This window comes from Apium graveolens, chromosome 2, assembly GCF_009905375.1.
Source record: "Apium graveolens cultivar Ventura chromosome 2, ASM990537v1, whole genome shotgun sequence".
NCBI classification, from domain to species: Eukaryota; Viridiplantae; Streptophyta; class Magnoliopsida; order Apiales; family Apiaceae; genus Apium; species Apium graveolens.
In genome coordinates, this window is record NC_133648.1 from 81,170,217 (window position 1) to 81,177,832 (window position 7,616).

The 7,616-nt window shown below is 32.9% G+C and overlaps 1 non-coding gene across 1 annotated transcript; it reads left to right on the forward strand.

Annotated features, from left to right (window-relative positions):
* Window positions 1-539: 539 nt before the first annotated feature.
* LOC141709855 (small nucleolar RNA R71) lies at window positions 540-645 on the forward strand. The gene has a single exon (XR_012570411.1). It is a non-coding gene; the product is annotated as a small nucleolar RNA R71 (small nucleolar RNA).
* The last annotated feature ends 6,971 nt before the right edge of the window (window positions 646-7,616 follow it).

The window sequence follows — 7,616 nt, forward strand, 5'->3', positions numbered from 1 at the left end:
GTCTTGGAGCATATTATGGTTGCTGAAAACCAGGGGGGTTGTAATGCTTTGCTGGGTACTGCTGATAAGGCTGTTGAACCGCATTCTGAGCGTTGCTCCAGCTGAAATTAGGATGATTGCGGTTGCTAGGATGATAGGTGGTTGGCACAGGGTGTTGCGATCACTGAAAGTTGCTCACAAACTGAGCTGATTCACTATAGATAACACACTGATCAGTCTCATGGGCACCCACACAAAGCTCACAGACACTAGTGATTTGATTATATCCATAATTAGCCAAAGTGTCCACCTTCATCGTCAAAGCCTTAAGTTGGGCAGCTATAACAGTTGTTGCATCCAACTCCAGAATTTCTGCTACTTTACCCCGAGTTAGCCTCTGAGAAGGATTCTGGTATTTATTAGCAGCCATCAGTTCAATCAATTCATAAGCTTCATTGTAGCTCTTAGCCCACAAGGCTCCTCCTGATGTTGCATCGAGCATGGGTCTAGAAATTGCACCTAATCCATTATAAAAACAGTTTATAATCATCCAATCAGGCATGCCATGGTGTGGACACTTCCTTACCATCTCCTTATAACGATCCCAAGCCTCATACAAAGATTCTCCAGTTTCTGAGCAAACTGAGTAAGAGCATTCCCAATTGCAGCAGTGTTCGCGATAGGGAAGAATTTAGTGAGAAACTTTTAAGCAAGATCTTCCCAAGTAGTGATAGACCCTGGTGGTAGAGAATGTAACCAACACTTTGCTTTATCCCTCAGAGGGAATGGGAAGAGTCCCATCTTGACAGCATCTTCAGGCACACCATTAAACTTAAAAGTGTCGCTGATCTCGATGAAATCCCTGATGTGCATGTTGGGGTCTTCTGAAGGAGAACCCCCAAACTGAACTGAGTTCTGTATCATCTGAATAGTGCTCGACTTGATCTCAAAATGTTAGCTGAGATGGCTGGTCTGATGATGCTTGACTGAATATCATTGATCTTAGGCTGAGAATTATCTATCAAAGCCTTAGAAATTTCTGTTTGATCTCCCATTACTACTAAAGCTGGTTCCTCAACTTTCTCTTCTTCTTCTACCTTCTCTTCGTCCTCAAAAACTTCCCTTCGAATCACTACAGCTTCTTCCTCGACTTGATCCAGAGTTCTCTTATGAGCCCGTGAACGCGTATGCATACACGCTCGCTAGAGTACCTGAAATAAGACAAGGAAACAGATAAGTAATAATGTCCAAGTCAATAAACTTTAACAACCACTAATGACAAACACATAAACTAAAAATTAACACCGAGTCCCCAGTAGCGGCGACAAAAACTTGTTAGTCGCTCAACACGCGCTAAAATACATGCAAGTATACGCGTTCACAAGTAATATAAAATATCTTCTAGTTCATTCCCACAGAGACTCTTGGGTTAATTTAGGAATATGCACCTATGCAACAATGATATGGTTATTATCCAATGCTAAGACCATTAACAAATTGAGACTGTTTAACTAAACTTAAGCTAACAATTATAACTAAGAGAACAAGAATGGTTGAATTAATATATATGACAAACATGGGATTCTAACTTCATTAAATACTTTATTCAATAGCCTTTTCGTTCTCAACCTTAGCATGCAATGGTGATGACACTAATCAGATAACACGAAACTAGTAAATGCCAACTTTCGTTGCATGAATACCATACTATCAGACATCCATAAAAGAGATAGAAGCTGAATGGACACCAATTATATTGAGACCCTATATATCTATAGAGTTTGATAACATAACGGTTTAACACACAAGTTATCTATCGTGATTACATAGGGCAAGTAAGATGGTTAAAATTACCTATGAATCATGCATAATAATAATACATGAACCTATACTAGCATGGCAAGTTCTAAACCCTTAAATTCACTTTCGCTTCATTAATAATTAACACACTATCTTATAAGTTCACGATGCTCATAAGATGAATAAACACAACCAATACTAGGTTATCATACAATCACCACACACTAAGGCATCAAAACAAATCAACCAAAGAAATCCATAAATAAATCCGCTAGAACCCCACGATAACGATTAGCCCATAATCGGACTCATCATCAACGTGGGTTCGGATGAAAGCAAGGTATAATAAATGTAGTCTTTATAAACGAATAATAAACAAAGTATGAACAAGAGTATTGGTTTAAGAATAACAAAACTAACATCCAATATTACAACTTAAACAAAGAATCACAAGTTAAAACCAGATCTTCTTCGCCTTGGTTGAATTATGCTAAAACGATCTTCTTATGCCTTCTCCTTGTGCTCTCGTACGTCTCTCTCTGAAAAACGAGCTTATTTATGTATATATAGCAGCCCCATGCAGAGTAGAAGTCTTATGGATCAAAATCAGAATAGAAACATAATTTCTTTTCTCGACCTGGCTCGGCCGCGCGCTTGACCAGCGCGGGCGTGCTGAGCTTCTGGACTTTGGGCGCAGGCGCGGTGTCATAGCGCGGGCGCGCTGACTCCCTATATAAAAATATGACTTCTTCTTTTTCTTAATGATTTGAGCCAGTTTTCCAAGCGCTTTTATTCCAACATCATCCTAACACCCAATTTGCAGTAAAACCATGCTAATTCACCTGATCACCTGGAGAATTCCTGAAAATGCAAAAACACTAGAAAACACATTAAAACACCAAAAACTTGAGTACACATACACCAATTCAAAGTTTTACGGAGCGTAATAAAGTGTCATAAATGCCACTCAACACCAACCAATATTAAATTATATATTAAAGTTATAATGTAGTGTCATTTTTGAATCCTGTCAGAAACATGTATTAATTAATCAATTAAACATGTTTTATTTTATTTTATTAATTTTAGTTACATACTATTAAATATTTAAAGAAATTATAGTAATATGATGATTTATTTTTAATGTATTATTCTTTATAAAACTTAAATTTGCTATTCATATTTAAAATAGACTATATATGAATTTCGTTAAATTTAAATTTAAATTTATATTAGGGAAGAATTTATAATTAGAGTATTTATTGAAATATAAATAAAAATTTATAACGTTTATTAATCTATTCTAAACTATAATAACCTAATAAGGGTATAATTTGTAGTTGGTTAACTCCTAATTTTGGTTATCTCTTTCAGTTATAACCGTTAGATCTTTCAAATCAAGTTAATGAGAATTCTTAGATTTAAGTTTAAAGTTTGAACCAATGTATCAGTTCGAATCCATTTAACAACATGTAATAATAATAATATTAAAGTTATTATGTAGTCTCGGTTTTGAATCCTGCCAGCAACATGTATCAGTTAACAAATTAAACATGCTTTATTTTATTCAGTTTAGATATATATTAAATATATTTAAAGAAATTATATTTATATGATCATTTATTTTTAATGTATTATTCTTTATAAAACTCAGATTTTTTGTTTATTCCAAAAATAGAATAAATTGTGATATATATATATATATATCGTTAAATTTAAATTTATGTTAGGTATGAATTATAATAAGAATGATTTATTAAAATAAAAATAAAAATATTTACTATTAATAATCTATGTTAAACTATGATAACTGAACATGAGTATAATTTGTAGTTGAATAACCCTTGTTTTTTGTTATCCTTTCTATGACGCCCCCAAACCCACCTTTCTGTAATTCAGGTCGTCATGGTACCAAACTTCACACACCTATATTAATATTATAAACCATGACATAATATATCATTCCCTATGGACGCCACTCCACAATCTCATGATCTAGTCTCAACACACACCTTTTTATTACATACATAATAGAAACCCTAATACAGGTCTGTAAGATAAGGTACAAGTCCGAGAAAATCATATTACATTACTACATATAATAATATATAGATATATGGCTAAATGCTGCCACTGCGAACATGCTCCTTCCCTTTACATTGCCTTGCCTGATGATACGAATCATCTGCTTCATTATTTACTATTTTAGGAATATAAGAATAGCAAGATTGAGCAACCGAGCGCTCAATAAGTATAGATGACAAACACAAAATTTAGAAGATAATAATAAAGAATGCCAAGAGCAATAGAAATTCAAATTCAAAAGTGAATAATCAACATCACATCACAAGTTAGTAAAGAAACTCTTATCTGGCACTTCAATACTTGAGTTTTAGATTAACTGGTCATTTTCCATCCCCGATACATCAGTATTGTGATCAACTATCACAGTCTATCGTACTCCTGCGACTCTTACGCTCACCTGATCATGGCTCGTCGTAAAATTGCATAACACACACTTGCTAGCATAAAAGAAGGATTAATGTCTTAACCCTCGATCATACTCGAGTCGAATAACATGTCCACATTTTGGACTGTCACAATAAACACTGTAGGTCAAACCCCACGTTGACCAGTAAAGATGAACACATCTGGATTCAATTTCACCACCCATCTTTATTCACATAACAGAGGATTCAGAAGAATAAAATTACATATCTTAGATCGAACAATGCACCAGGATTTACTTGGTATCGTCATGAATAATATGCCGACACAATTCAATCACGGTGATTATCTCGAAATAATGAGAATAATCATATTAACTGAAATCCCGAATAATTTCAGGATATCAAAGACTTAAAAGTAATTTTAGTTGGAATATATCAAATGGATAATCAATTTATTATTCATGAGTTTTGGAGGGGTTCAATGAATTGATTAAAAATTAAATTAAAATTTGATATGAATTAATAGTCGACCCCAAGGATGGATCAATTTAAGAATTTAGAATAATTTAGACGAGCATAAAACTATATATATTCGTCTTATAGGAAATGAATTAACTGTCCTATACAGTGGGAGCAATCACTTAGAAAATAAAAGTTTTTATATCATTATAAATACGAAAGTTCGGATCGGGGAAAATTTTTTAAAAGAAAACAATTACTAATAAGGGCTCGAATATTAAATATTTAAATATTCACATCCAATATGCAAAACATATTTAAATGTCAAAATAGAAAAGGAGCATAAGAAACTTGCCCTATTTCCGATATTTAGCGAACTAGCCGTAAAGATTCACCTTCTCGAATTATATAATTCCACCTCAGAAAATTTCTAAAATAATAAGCCCATCAAATTATTTTAGCACAAAAATTTCAAAATAAATCCTTTTATGAACCTCAAAAAGTATTTTAATATTTATTGATCACTTAAACTTTTATTTTCTCGATTGCTATTTCTCGTAACTCATATTTCGTTAAAACTCAAATTAAATTTATTATCTATCGAGAGAATTAGTCGGCATTTGAGAATAACTCAATTAGTTATTCAAATAATCTAGTGGTACGCTCGTTCCCAAATTATATCTATTAAAATGTTCTTCCTTTTAAGTGAAGAAAATATCTCAAATTACAAAATATTAATTATTCGCAAATACATTTTTCGATTTAAATATGTCACTTCACTGCACACCTAAAATATTACTTTAATGGGCCAAATAACTCTTATTATTTTCTCATTTTATTTATCACAGGAAACATTCATTTCCGGTAAATCTATTATGGTCATTTAACGGTCTATAGCCAATTCTACACCGTCTCATTTTATTTATAGAACTATACTCCCTCTATCTCTTTCATTTCTATACAATATTAAAATTTTATAATATTAAAATTAACTACAATCACTTTCATCCATCACTTTCTTCCACTACACCCACTTTATATATTAAATATTATTTGGTCGAACACTTCACCCACTTTTCTTACTTTTCTCCACTAAATAACATTTTTTCTTAACCTCCGTGCCAAACCCTCAACATATACTATCTAGTGGGATGGAGGAAGTAATTATTAATTAAATCTCCCACTTTATAAAATATTATTACATACTAAAATAAAATTTCAAAATTAATGTATAGTGGCTGTTATGAGAAATTAATGATATCAGTATATAAACTATCAGAGTTTATTATTAGTATTTCATATCAGGATTTACTGAAGGTGACATCATCAGCATCTGTCTGTCAGTATTTGATGATCAACATTTGACGATCAATATTTAATCACATCAATAGATATCAAAGAAGGAAAGGGAATGCAGAATTCAAGGCGGTGAAGGACTTTACTTAACAGAAGCAATCATACATGTATATTTATTAGATTTCCTTATTGTAATAGAATAGGATTTTTTTATTGATTGTGTAACTGTGCATTATATAAGCACATATTAGGTTTACACTATGTGTGTTACGAATTATTATATCTTTCAGATAACCTAGCAGCTCTCAAGGATAATTGTTCATCCTTTGAGAGAGTACTTTTATAACAGTTTTTATCTGATTAATATAAAAACTGTTGATTCTGTTGAGCTTTATCGAATTGATTGCATAAACTGTATTCATCCCCTCTACAGTTTTATTACAGACCCAACAATTGGTATCAAAGCTTGTTTTTGATATACAAATAATTAAAATCTTAAAATCAATCTTTAATGGCAGACAAAGAACCACAACAGAATCCACCCCCACCCCCAGCCACACCACAGATTAACAATAATATGAGTAGGTATGAGGCTATCAAGGTTTCAATCTTAAAGATTCATGAATATCCAATCAGGAAGGTTAAGATGGCCATGTGCTTGGAAGCTACAGATCCTGAATATCTAAGTAGGATTATGAGGGTCCTCATAGGCCAATGAAGTTGGTAGTAGCAGTTTTTGGTGAAGAAGAAAAGATGGTTGATAAACCAAAGAAGGTCCATACTGCAGGATCTATCATCAATCATGAAAGATGTAAAAGTAAGACAAATTTTACATAGCAGTCTTGATGGTGTTATGTCCAATAGGGTTATTGGATGTAAAACAGCAAAGGAAATTTGGGATGCTTTAGAAGTAAAGTGTCAAGGTATTACTGCTATCAAGAAAAACAGGAGGACGGTACTTACTCAGGAATATGAGCACTTTGACTCAAGAGACAATGAGTCATTAACTGAGATCTATGATAGATTTCAAAATCTGTTGAATGACTTATCTCTGGTCAACAAGGAATATGACTTAGAGGACTCAAACTTGAAGTTTCTACTTGCATTCCCTGAAAAGTGGGACTTTAAGGTCACATCAATAAGGGATAATTATGAACTTGATGAAATATCTCTGGATAAGATTTATGGCTTGTTGAAGATTCATGAACTGGAGATGGATCAAAGAAGCAAGAGAAAAGGATCAAGAACTAGACCAGTTGCACTTAAATTTAAAGAGAAGCTAAAGGAGAAAGGTAGGAGAAAAGGTCACTCCAAAGGAAAAGTTATGATTGCAAAGTCTGATACTGAGTCATCAAACTCTGATGATGATCCAAACACTGATAGTGAATCAGATATTGTTAATGATCATGACAACAATGAAAACATTGAACAAATGGTTGCTCTATTGGTTAAAAGCTTCAAGAAGATGGTCTCAAAAACTTTAAAAAAGGGAAAAGATTTTCCAGAAAGGGTTCCAGTTCCTCAAACTCTGATAAGAGAAATGAAAGAATAAATATTGATTGAAAGAAAATAAAGACTGGAAAATCTGACAAGTCAAAGGAAAGATGTTATAACTGTGATGGAATTAGACTT